We start from the raw sequence: 14,439 nt of genomic DNA on the forward strand, positions 1-14,439 counted from the left end.
TATGCCAGATCGACTGCAGCAGTTGAAGAACGCAGTTCAGCACAACCTTCTCTCGGGCATTTAGGGTTTGGCAAAAATCGCTGTCATTGCCATCGATGCTTACATTTCATGAAATTTTAAAAAGAATTCCAGGGCAAAATGAAAAATTACTTCGAGACATGTGGTTTAATTAAAGATAGCCATCACAGAGAACATAGCTTCAATTAATTTGGTTGGCTTTGTTGTGAGATGAAAGGGGATTTAATGAACATAGTGCAATTGATGTGGTGTACATGGATTTCCAAAAGGCTTTGATGAAGTGGCATATAATCGACGTGTCAGCAAAGTGAATGCCTGTGCACCAATAAGGGACAGAATCAGCAAGGATACAGAAATGGCCAAAGGGAACAGTGATTAATAGTGCAGAGTTTTTTAACAGAAAATAAATCCCACTGGCCGCAATTTGGATCACTGCTTTCCTTGACAAATATTAATGAATTGGATTTGGGCATAAAGGGAATAGTTGAAAAGTTTTAAGGTGACATAAAACTTGGAACCATAGTGAACTGTGAGAGGCGAGGCGTAGACATCAAGAGGATTTATATTGGCTGGTGAAATTAACAGAGAAGTGGCAGGTGAAATTTAAGTGGCGATGCTCATGTGGTGGTAATGTAACTTTGCTTGAAAGCAAGAAGAGAACACTAATCTCTGGGACACAGGTTCGAATCCGACCATGGTATCTGGGAAATTGTAAATTCAATTGATAAATCTAGAATAGAATGTTGCTCACAGTAATGATGACCATGTGTTGAATTTTACTTTGGGGCTGTCGTATTCCACCCCTTGAATTTACCATTGATTGTCACAAAAACACATCTGGTTCACTCATGCCCTTTAAGGAAGGAAATCTGCCGTCCTTACCCAGTCTGGCCTACAGGTGACTCCAGCCAAAAGCAATGTGGTTGACTCTTAACTGCCCTCTGAAATGGCTAAGGAAGCCATTCATTTCAAGCATAATTGGGATGCGCAACAAATTCCTGCCTTGCCAGTGACGACCACGCATCATGAAAGAGTTGAGGGAACTCCTAAAAGTGTAAAGTGATAGCCCTTTTGGTAGAGAATTAAAGAGGAAAGGCAATATAAAATAAAGGATACAATCTCAATGGTTTACAATCGCAGAGGGACCTGGCAGTACACGTACTCAAATTATTGCTCGTGGCAGAATTGGATGAGAAGGCAGTGAAAAAGTTGCACATGATCCTGAGTTTTATAATTAGAGGCAAAGGGCAGAAAAGCAAGGAAGTCATAATGAGCATTTGCAAAATATTGGTTCAGCTTCAACTGGAGTACTGTGTCAAAACCTGCACACCACATTTTAGGAAGGCTATGATGTGCGACTTTATCAAATGTCTTTTGGAAGACCATATGCACCACATTGAAGCCTTTGGAAAGGGGATGCAGAAAAGATTCACAAGAATGGTGCCAGGGGTGAGGGACCTCATTTCCCAGGATAGATTGGGAAATCTGGAATAGTTCTTCTCGGAGAAATGAATTATAAGGGGAAATTTGATATGGTCGTTCAAAGCGAAGGTGGCTGAACAGAGTAGACACAGATAAACAGAAAGCTCGAGAGCCAGAGGACACATTCATTCTGAAATCAGCTTAACGCCCATATGAAATATTTAGTGAGGGACAACATTGGAATGAAATTTAGTCCTCCCGCAAACATGGCCTATGCTAAAATTAAAATTCCTTCTTACAACAGCATGAATATCACTAACAACTTGCGGGGATTCTAAGTGATGCCTGACATCTGATATACGGCGCTATTGAAGTCAAATTATCTGACTTTAGGCAGGGGCCTATTAAAAGCCACTGGTGTGATGCTGACTGTTTTGCTTTCCTGTTGTTGTCCAATTTCGCAGTCTTGCAATTATGTATCATGTTTAGTGCTGAAAACCGAGTCAAGTAACTTCAGAGAGGACTAATCAATAAACAGCATATGCAGTGCCAAAGAATAGGCATTGGAACACTAAGATTAAAGCCAAATACTGTGGATGCTGGAAATCTGAAACAAAAACAAAAATCGCAGGAAAAATTCAGCAGGTCTGACAGCTTATGAGGAAAGAGCGATCGAGTTACCGTTTCGAGTCCGTATGACTCTTCATCTGAACTAAAGAGGAATAAGAAATTTGGTGAAATATAAGCTTTTTAAAGGGGGAGGGACAGGTGCAGCTGAATAGACGGCCAATGATAGGTGGAGGCAAATGAGAGATTGCCAAATATATCATAAACAAAAGGACAAAGGCATGTTGACGGTAGTGATATTAACTAAAGGATGTGCTAATGGTGACATAAAGGGTAGAAAGCGGGATGAGCAAGTGACAGGTAGCCCTAGTGGGGGTGGGGTGGGGGGGGGAGAGGGGGTGAGGAATAGAAATAGGCTAAAAGGTGGAGATAAAACAATGATTGGAAATAAATTATAAAAATAATAATATAAATCGGTGGGAAAAGAAAACAATATATATATAATATATATATATATATAATAACAATAAATATTAGAAAAAAATGGATCAAAAAGTGGGCGATCACGGAGGAAAGAGTTGATAATCTAAAGTTGTTCAACTCAATGTTATGTCTGGAAGGCTATAAAGTGCTTATTCGGAAGATGAGGTGCTGTTTCCCCAGTTTGCGTTGAGCTTCACTGGAACATTGCAGCAGGCCAAGGACGGAAATGTGGGCATGAGAGCAGGTCGGTGTGTTGAAATAGCAAACGACAGGAAGGTCACGGTCATGCTTGCGGACCGACTGAAGGTGTTCTGCAAAGCAATCAGCAAGTCTGGGTTTGGTCTCTGCAATGTAGAGTTGAAAGCATTGGGAACAGTGAATGCAGTAGACTAAATTGATGGAAGTTCAAATGAAGCGCTGCTTCACTTGAAAGCACTTTTTGGGCCCATGGACGTTGAGGAGTGCAAAAGTAAAGGGGCAGGTGTTGCACCTTCTATTGTTGCATGGGAAGGTGATGTGGGAGGAAGTTGAGGTGTAGGGTGTGATGGCGGAGTGGACCAGGTTGCGCCGGAGAGAACACTCCCTATGGAAAGCCAACAGGTGGGGTGAAGGGAAGATGTGTTTGGTGCTGGCATCAGGCTGGATGTGGTGGAAATGGTGGAAGATGATCCTTTGAATGCAGAGGCTGGAGGAATGATAATTAAGGACAAGGGAGACCCTTTCATGGTTCTGGGAGGGAGAGGAAGGTTTGAGGGCGGATGCATGAGAGATGGGCCTGAAACGGTTTAGGGCCCTGTCCTCATCTCCTCTGGAGATCTTGCCTCCACAGCTTCCAACCTCCTAGACTCCCAAACTCGGATGGCCCGTTTCTACTTCCTAAATAAAATCCACAAAGAGGACTGTCCCAGCAGACCGATCGTGTCAGCATGTTCCTGCCCCATGCAACTCATTACTTGCTCTCTTGACTCCATTCTCTCTCCCCTTGTCCCGGCTCTTCCCATCTACATCCGCGAATCCTCTGATGCCCTACATCATAGCAACAATTTCCAGTTCCCTGGTCCCAACCGCCTGCTCTTCACCATGGATGTCCAATCCCTCTACACCTCCTTCCCCCACCGGGATGGTCTGAGGGCTCTCCACTTCTACCTCGAACTTAGGCCCAAACAATCCCTATCAACCACCAATCTCCTCTGTCTGGCTGAACTTGTTCCCTCAATGAACAATTTCTCCTTGAACTCGTTTCACTTCCTCCAAATAAAAGGTGTGGCTATGCGTATCCGCATGCACCCGCATTATGCCTGTCTCATTATGAGTTATGTGGAACATTCCTTGTTCCAGTCCTACTCAGGCCCCCTCCCACAACTCTTTCTCTGGCACATTGATGACTGCTTCAGTGCCGCTTCATGCTCTCGTCCGGATCTGGAAAAAATTATTAATTTGGCTTCTGATTTCCACCCCTCCATCAATTTCACATGGTCCAACACTGACACTTCCCTTCCCTTTCTTGACCTCCCTGTCTCAATTTCTGGTGATAGACTATCCACCAATATTAATTTCAAGCACACCGACTGCCACAGCTACCTCAACTCACCAGGTGGTTGATAGGGCCATCAACGGTGTCCGGCCCATCTCCAGCTCATCCGCTCTGAAACCTTCCTCTCCCTCCCACAACAATCATCGGACCCACCTTGCTCTCATTTCTTACCCCACAAGCCTCCGCATTCAAGGGATCATCCTCCGCTATTTCCTCCAACTCCGGCATGATGCCAACACCAAATAGACGTTCGCTTCACCACCCCTGTTGGCATTCCGTAGGGACCGTTCCCTCCGGACACCCTGGCCCACTCCCACATCACCCCCTAAACCTCAACCTCCTCCCATGGCACCTTCCCATGCAACCACAGAAGGTGAAACACCTGCCCCTTTATTTCGCCCCTCCTCACAGTCCAAGGGCACAAACACTCCTTTCAAGTGAAGCAGTACTTGATATGCACTTCCCTCAAGTTAATCTACTGCATTCGCTGCTGCCAATGCGGCCTCCTCTACATTGGAGAGACCAAACGCAGACTCGGTGACCGCTTTTCCGAACACCTTCGGTCTGTCCGCAACCATGACCCAGGCCTTCCTGTCGTTTGCCATTTCAACACACCACCCTGCTCTCGTGCCCTTGGCCTGTTACAATGTTCCAGTGAAGCTTAACGCAAACTGGAGGAACAGCACCTCATCTTCGATCAGGCACATTACAGCCTTCTGGGCTTGTCAGAGTTCAACAATTTCAGATCATGACCCCTCTCCTCCATCCTCACCCACTTTTTGATCCCCTTTTTTCTAATATTAATTATATATATATATATATATATATATTCCCGCCCATTTCTACTATTCTTTTTAAAATGTATTTCCATCCATTGTTGTATCTCCACATTTTAGGCTATTTCGATCCCTTCCCCCACCGCACCCCCACTAGGTCCATTCATCACTTGCTCACCCTGCTTTCTACTTTTAATGTCACAATTAGCACATCCTTTAGCTACCATCAACAACATTTTCTCCTTTTGTTTATGACATATTTGGAAATCTCTCCTTGGCCTCCAACTATCACAGGCCCTCTATCCAGCTCCACCTGTCTCACCCCCCTTAAACAATTGATATTTCAACACATTTCTTATTCTTATTTAGTTATGATGAAGAGCCATACAGACTCGGAACTTTAACTCTGTCTTCCTTTCCACAGATGCTGTCAGACCTGCTGAGATTTTCCAGCTTTATTGTTTTTATTACAGGCATTGGAACACGTTGGATTGGAAACGCCGACGTTAGGGATGAAATGCGCCAGACTGAGGTGGCATGGTTTAGAGAGCATTTTCCCGAGTCAGGACCGATGTGGCTCCAGGCACGGCTGTCAGTGGCAACCAAGAGGGAAATGGCTACACGTTGATGAAAAGGGGATTAGAGACAGAGAGCGATGAAGGCTGAAGTTTCTGGAAGGTGCATAACAAAAGCATGTCGAGGATGAATTGTCCTAATTTTGTCTTTAGACCATAATGTAAAAGTTGTGATGTCGGCCCGGCCACTCGTCAGGAACCCATCCTAATGCTCTCCAAACTGATGGAAACGAAAGATGCTCCAAAGATCACGCAGCCAACATCACCTGTTCTATGTTTTTGTCTAATGTCAGAAATGCACTCACTGCCCCTGGTCGTGTCAAAGTCATGGCCGAGAGTTTCAGCATCAAATGCGCTGAATAAATGGTTGGAGGTGGGTACAATCATGGCAGTGAAACTTGGTTGTCTACAGCCATTTCTCGGATCCACTTACACTCAGTGTCCCATTAACGCCAAGCTGATGCCATGGAGATTAGTAATATTCCAACATTTTCAGAGGTGAGAATTTACCAAGCCTGAGATGGTACTTTAAATTCTCCGGCGATTAGAGAGCTCCCCTTAATTACTGTTGTACGATGAAAGATACTACCTTGTTTGCTCAAAAGCGTATGGCTACTGACACCTGTTATATGATCTCACTCTGTCACTGGAGGATTGGCTCACGTATAAATAAAGATTGTTTCAATGCCATGCCTCATTCCAACGCTTCCTGATCTAATCAGAATATGGGGCTACAAACTCTTCCACTACAAATCTTATACCCCATTATTGTAATTATTGGTGTTCCTGGTAAGTAGTGGTAAACCATGATTACATTTTCCTTGCCTGTTGTTTTTTATGTGCCTTTGTGGCTGTATGATCTACACCTCCATTGCCAAGGTGGTAAAGTAACGAAATGGATCCACGCCCTTGGCTGAGCTCCCCCGATTTTCATAATCATTTTGTTTCGATGTGAATGGAATTAGCCCATCGCCATCTATCTGTGCGTCAGTCCTTCCCTCCACTTTACAAGGCAGATGGTGAATGAAAGCGACTCTCCCTCGTCTGCTTCTATCCGTGAGCTGTGTGGCTCAGTTGGAAGCCCTCTCGCCTTTCAGCCAGTATGAAACTGGAGTTCCTGCCCCATTTCAGTGAGTTGAGGTCCGACTGCACGACGGCACCATGGTGCAATATTGATGGAGTTCTGCGATAACGTGGATTTGTTCCAGCCCAGAAGGGGGCCAGTCAGGCCCGCTGTGTCCCTGCTGAATCCCACTAAGGGGGCTTCATCTAGTCCGACTCCTATGGCATGTCCCCCAACCCTGCAAATATGAAAGCTGCAATTGGTTTGCAGCAATATGGGTTGAGTGTTAAATCAGCATTCGCTCTCATCCCATTAGCTTCCCACCCAGCAGGTTTTAGTATGTGTTTTTACTGAGCGTTTCATATTAGAAAACCATCAATTTACCTCAGTAGAAAATGTGTGGCAAGGCAATGGCGAACTTTGCGACATTACGCTTTTATTACGTTTGAAGTTAGCTATTAACTACAGTGTTCAATTAGGTGATAATGAATTGGCCGCCTACTGTACACTACGCCTGATATTCCGTTTCAATAACTTCCATGTCAAAGAACACGCGTTCCCAATTTGATAACATTCTCTTACACTGTCACCCAAGGTTAAACTTTCCGCCACCATCCGACCGTCCAACCCTTACAATCTCCTGATTTTGAACTCCTGATTTCCAAAGGAATGTTAGTGAGCAACAATGCTTTGGTAAATGTCCTGATATTGCATTTCTTCCAGCAAACCTGATGACAGTTTCGATTCTTTTCCGAGGAAAGTGTGGTCTTTCAAAAGGAATCAGTCGCTTTATGGCAGCCATGGCAGTCGGAGATCTAATGGTGCTTATCTTCAATGTAATTGTGAGACAAATCGTCAAGTATCATTTCCCAGATTCACTATTGAAATACACTTACGTGTGTCGTTTTAGTACCTTCATGCAAGGGATGAGCATCCAACTCTCTATCTGGTTTACAATCTCGTTCACATTTGACCGCTTCATAGCTATTTGTTTCCAGGAACTGAAGTCAAAATATTGCACGTCAAGAACTGCCATCGTGGTCATAACGGCCGTGTGTGTAGTCAACATTTTGATCAATATCCCTATGCCTTTCCGCTATGAGCCCTATTATGTTCTTGACAATGTCCAGTGGGGCTGCCGCACTGTCACAGAATATTTCACTTCACAGGCATGGACTGCTCACCAATGGATTACCAATCTCTCAAGCACATTACTTCCAATTCCCCTGCTGCTGCTGTTGAATTCTCTTACTGCCCGGCATATCTTAGTGGCCTGTCGAGCTCGCAATGCCCTCAAGAGTAGCAGCAATGAGCATACTGGCAGCGACCCTGAGCTGAAGAACAGAAGAACATCCATCATTCTGCTCTTCGCTATCTCCGGCAGTTTCATTGTGTTGTCGGCCCCCATTACCGTAATCCACATATGTGTCGTTGTTACACAGATCGTCAATTTCCAAGGCTCAAATTCACTTTATCTGGCGATCAGAACTACATTTCTGTTGATGTGCACCAGCTCCTGCACAAACACTTGCATTTACGCATTGACCCAGCGGAGATTCCGAGCCGAGATCAAGAATATGGCAAAACATCCGTACTCAGTCATCATTCAGTTGTGTAAATAATTTCTTTTTAATACAGCAACTGAAATGAAATCATAATTAATTAACTGCTGTTCTGCAGTAACTTTGTACAATGCCTTTTGAAATTCTAGTTGTAGCACAGATCACATTTCGGTAGAGTTCACTTGGTTTCTGATATTGTCCAATAATTTGAGCAAGTAAAAAAGGGAGGATCACCTCGTCCAGAATGTCGGGACACTGCCGTTCACCTGCTATTCATTTCCTCTCATATTCAGTGGAGAAAGACATAATCAAGTGGGGAGTGAGCAAGAGAGTGACTTAGCACGGTCAAATGATCATATACTTTAAAACAGGACCTCTAGACTCAGACAGCCATGAGAAAAAAGGGAATACTGGGTATTGTGGGAAGGTGTACATCATAAAGATGTAGGTATTTTGTGGTAAAGCTACATCAGGTCTTGGTGAGACCTGAATGGCTGTGTTTTGTGAGGCTGTGGTGCCCATCCTACAGGATACAGTTTGAGGTATTTTGAGGGTAAGGAATGGGTAGGCTTAGGTGTTGCCAGATATCAGTCAACACAAATATGAAGCAGAATTTGAAAAATTCGGTTTGTTTTCAATCAGAAAAGATTATAAGTCTAAACTGATAGAGGAATTAAGAATTATGAATTGTTGGAACAGGGTAGAAAAAAAACTGATTAATTAATGTAGAAATAGTGGACATAGACTTCGACTAAAACGAAGAGCTTTAGGGCAAGCAGCAGCAGCGACGTGACACGTTGGAATATGAGACTGTGTAACTAATTGACAGACTTACTGACTGAAGCACGGGCCATGAAGAATAGGTTTGATAGGTTGTTTAAAGTAAGATGAAGTGTCATGCTGACTCGAAGCAGTAACTCTGTTTCTCTCTCCAAAGTTGCTGCCAGACCTGCTGAGTTTTTCCAGCACTTTCTGTTTTTATTATGAATAAATTAATATTGGTTTAGGGGGACCAGATATGATTCAGAGTACGGCTTCTACATAACACAAAGCGTGACATAGCCTGATTTGTCCAAATTCCATTTTATGGTATTACAATTTTTACGAAATTCACTTTCTCGCATGGTGCTTAATTTTAATTCCCTCCAAGTGCTGACAGGGCTTCGTTTAGGGTCTGCAGCGCTGGAAATATGATGGTCAGCCATCAATTTTAACTGCTGCGCTCCTTATCATTGTACTTTAATGTTAACACTAGGAAGGGATCCCAGGGTACAGTAACAGGGACCCGGAAAGAACGGGCTATATCTTCAAATTAGAATGGTGTGCGGTTCCCAATGGTGTGCTGAAGACAAAAATGAAAAATACCTCGAAAAAAACAGCAGGTATGACAGCATCTGCGGAGAGGAACACAGTTAACGTTTCGAGTCCGTATGAGTCTTCAACAGAACTAAGGAAAAATAGAAAAGAGGTGAAATATAAGCTGGTTTAAGGGGGGGGTGGGACAAGTAGAGCTTGAGAGAGGGCCAGTGTGCCGAAGACATTTTGTTCTGGGCGGTAGCAAAATTGCAGTCAATGGGCATCACGGGGAAAAACCTCCACTGGTTGGAGTCACACCTAACCCAATGGTAGATGGCGGTAGTTGTTGGTGGTCAGGCATCTGAGCTCCAGATCATCTCTGCAACTGTTCGTCAGGGTAGTGTCCTGGGCCCAACCATCTTTAGTTGCTTCATCAACGACAACCCTTCCATCATAGGGTCAGAAGTGGAGATGTTCGCTGATGGTTGCACAATGTTCAGCACCATTCGTGACTCCTCAGTTACTTAAGATTTAAGAATAACCCTGTGCTGTACGGTTACAAAAAATGCAGCGTTACCTGGACAATGTCCAGTCTTGGGCTGACAAGTGGAAAGTAACGTTCACACCACACAAGTGTGAGTCAATCACCATCTCCAGCAGGAGAGAATGCAACCATCGCCCCTTGATGTTCAATGACAGTTCCATCACTCAATCTCTCATTATCAACATCCTGGGGGTTACCATTGGCCAGAAGCTGAACTGGACTAACCATATAAATATTGTGGATACATGGGAAGGTCAGCCGCTAGGAATTATGCGATGACTAACTCACCACCTGACTACCCAAAGCCCGTCCACCAAGGCACAAGTCAGCAATATGATGGAATACTCCCCACTTGCCTGGATGAGTGCAGCTCCCAAAACACTCAAGAGTCTTGACACCATCCAGGACAAAGCAGCCCGCTTGATTGGCACCACATCCACAAAATTCACACCCTTCACCACCGACGCACAGTTGCAGCAGTATGTGCCATCCACAAGATATACTGCAGAAATTCCTCATTCAACAGCACCTTCCGAACCCACGACCATCAACAACTAGAAGGACAAGGGCATCAGGTAGATGGGAAAACAACCACTTGGACATTCCACTCCAAGTCACGCACCAGCCTGACTTGGAAATATATTGCCGTTTCTTCACTGTCGCTGGGTCAAAACCCTGGAGCCCCCTTACTAACAGCACTGTGATTGTACCTACACCACATGGACTGCGGCGGTTCAAGAAGACAGCTCAATGCCATCTTCTCAAGGGCAACTAGGAATGGGCAATAAATGCTAGCCCAGCTAGCGGAGCCCACATCCTGTAACTGAATAAATAAAATGTTGCAGGAGAGGAGGTTTCGGTGGAAGAAAACGTTGGTTGTAGCAATGTATTCTATCGGTTATATTTACAGGAGCCATTGTGTGCCAGTGATAGAGGTAGTGAGCACTGAGCTGATGGCATGGCCAATGGTCAAGAAAGCTGCTCTGCCATGGATACGACCGAGCTGCTTGAGCAATGTTGGGGCTGAACCCATCCTTGCAAATGGTCTGTATTCCATCACACACATGATGTGGGGGTGGGGTTTGTGGTGGGGTTGTGTGTGGGTACCAAGGAGCCCCGGGCAGGCGTGTGTCACTGGGAGACGCCATGGTATGAATAGTTAGCAAGGTAAAACAATGTGAGACTGTTTCACTAAGTATTGATCTTCTCGAGATTTGAGTGGAGGAAATGGATTGCAGCAGGGGAAGGTTAAAATTCCACTTAACCTTTACTCCACCTGTTCTCCGTATGGCCCCACATAACACAATGAGAATTCTTGGAAATGCTTGTATGCTCAACCAGACCGATCACATAGGGAATGCTATTCTCTCTTTAGCCGTGAATGTTTTACAAAGGCGTTGATAGAAATATGGATCTTGGATGATCCATGTTGCTCATTATGTGGGCAAGGTAAAATTTCCTCTCTTTGATTCGGAAATCTAAAAAATGTGCTTGTTCCGTTCAAGATGCCCGGCGTAAATGAAACTACGACACTCTATAAGGGCCTGAAATTCACCTATAACCCTGATTTATTTCCTCCACCCCCATCGCCATTTATGCTTCCACAGGAATGTGCTGCACTTATGGAGGCGGAGGTCATGACTAAATCAATGGTTCCTATTCTGCGTCATCAATGTAGAATTTTCCATGCCACAGAAAGAAGTCACCTCCGTGCCCTGATTAGTTACTTGAGTGTATTTCTTGCAACAGAAAATTCAAACCTGGGTAATCAGCAAAACGGTGGCTAACAGTAGTTCAGAAGTTGAACTTTCCGTCGCTGTGCAGGATAAATAAGTGAAAATAGAAACAAGAGTAGTCCATTCGACTCCTCGAACCTGTTCTGCCATTCAATTTGATCATTGACGTTCTGTATCTTAACTCCATCCACCTCTATTGGTTCCATGGCGCCTATTACCCTTTGCTTAACAAAGATTCATCACTCTCAGATTGGAAATTTTCAACTGCCCTATTCTGGACAGATCTCTGAGGGAATGATGCTCCAGATTTTAGATCAAGAAGTGCCCTCTGTGATTATCATTGAATGTCTAACTGTAATCTCAAGGTAATTCCCCTTCCTTCTGCACTACCCCGCCAGGAGAAATGGTTTCTCTCTAGCTAGGCTAAAACTCCTTCAATCAATGTAAGCAAGTCAAATAGATCATTCTTTCCATTTCTGTGTTAAACGGAGTACACTTTTAATTCATGCAGCATGTCTTTGTGATGTAACCATTTTAGCCGTGGCTCCAATCTGGTGAATCTGGCGAGCAGCATTTGCATAATTCTGAAACTTTAGGTCTATTCTCTCCAAGCAGCACTAAACATCAGATAATCAAAGTGTTAAATGTGGAATTAAACCACATTAGAAACAAATGGCGAATCAATTATATGACCCAAAAAATGTACATAATGTTCGATAAATGTTGTAATGAAGGTTTTGAGTGTTTCTGTGGAGGATTTCCTCACTTGCTGATTGGTGAATTAAACACTTAGCCTGGTATTGACCCACTTTTGGAATGAAATAGAATGTTCTAATCCTATGTATGACTTAATTAGTTGATTTGAGAGTGGTAAGTAATTGACAACTAGAACAAGCCATAGCCGCATTGGAAACGCTTTCGAGTTATCAACAGTCACAGATTGCAACTCGTTCGCGTACAATCACAGTTCTTGGTTTCCGGGAGTGGGACATGAACCCACAACCCTCTGATTCAAAGGCGAGGGTGCTATGAACTGAGCCACAGCTGACACCTCCATTGCCCCATTGGACTGGGAAAAGAAAACTTGCTAAGTCAACGACCTTTACCTAATTCCGCGGCTCCAAGTGAAATGTGTTGGCACTTGGATGCAGAAGAAGAAAACAAGACTTCTAGAGAGTTTTTACACGGTTGCAGGGTGGAGATTAGGAATAACAATGGTAATAGAATACTGGTGGGAGTAGGTTATATACTGCCAACAGTAGATACAGCATTGGACAGAACATTAAGCAACAAATAAGTGAAGCATGTAATAAAGGCAGTGCAATATTGCGGGAAACTGAAATCTTATGATAGGCTGGTCAAATCAAATTGACAAGCGTAGGAGATGAGCTTATAGAATGCGTTTATGACAGTTTCCTGTAGCAATATGTTGTGAAATAAACTAAGTATAAAACTATGTTAGATCTAGTATTGCATGATGAATCACGGTTAATTAGTAATCTCATACAAAAGATCCGTTGGGGAAAAAGTGATAATAATACAACTGAATTTTATATTAAGCTTGAGAGTGACATACTCAAGTGCAAAACAAAACTCTTAAACTTAAACAAAGCCATTGACAGAGATATGACGGGGGAGCTGGCTAAGATTAATTTTGTAAATAGGCTAAGAGCTGGCTAAGATTAATTTGGTAAATAAGCTAAATTCTATGGTAAACAACCAGTTGAAAACAATTAAAGAAGCGATTCAAAATGTTCATTCCATGACATAGCAAAAAAGAAAAGAGTCAGAAGCATTAAAACAGATGATGAGAGCATTTACAATTATATCAAAATGAAAAAAAGTAGCTTATTTTTCTTAAATCGATCATGGGATGTGGGCATCGTTGGCTAGACCAACATTTATTGCCCTTCCCTAATTGCCCTTCAATAGGTGGTTCTGAGCCGCAATTTTGAGCCGCTGCAGTCCATGTGGTGTAGGTACACCCACAGTGCTGTTTGGGAGGGAGTTTCAGCATTGTGACATAGCAACCGTGAAGGACCAGTGACATAGTTCCAGGTGTGTGGCTTGGAGGGACGTTTGCAGATGGTGAAATCATACCCAGAGTACTTTGTGCATGTATGATCTCCATACCGAAGGAAATATTTACTTGCCTTGGAGTCAATGCAGCAAGGCTTCACTAGATTGGTTCAAGGGTTGACAAGGTTGGACTATCATAAAGGCTATACTCTCTGGAGTTTATAAGTATGACAAGTAACCTAATTCAAGCCTATAAGGGGCCTTACAGGGGAGATATTGAGAGGCTTGGTCGACTGGTTGGGGAATCTGGGACAGAGGGGCACACTCTCGGAATAAGCAGTTGTTCATTTAGAACACAGGTGAGGAGAAATTTCTTTCCTCAGTGGATTATGAATGCCTATAATTTCTTACCCTAGAGAGTGGCACACAAACATCCAAGCATACAAACTAGGAGCAGGAGGAGGCCATTCAGCCCTCGAACCAGCTCTGCCATTCAACAATATCATGGCTGATCTGATTGTGGCCTCAGCCCCGCTTTCTTTCCCTTTGACAATAATCTATCCAACACAACATTAAAAATGTTAAACGGCACTGTCTCTACCGGTCTCTGGGGAAAGTGTTCCATAGCACTCAAAAACCTCTGAAAGAAGAACATAAATCTCCTCATCTTCTCATCTTAAATGGGAGATCCCTGACTTTAACATTGTGACCCCTAGTACTTTTCTCTCGCGGAAGGGAAAACATCTTCTCATCATCCACTCTGTTAGGTCTCCTCAATATAATCATCTCTCATTCTTCTAAACTCCAATGGACACAGGCCCAACCTGTCCAACCTTTCCGCATA

This window comes from Cetorhinus maximus, chromosome 21 (genome assembly GCF_964194155.1).
Source record: "Cetorhinus maximus chromosome 21, sCetMax3.hap1.1, whole genome shotgun sequence".
Taxonomy (NCBI): domain Eukaryota; kingdom Metazoa; phylum Chordata; class Chondrichthyes; order Lamniformes; family Cetorhinidae; genus Cetorhinus; species Cetorhinus maximus.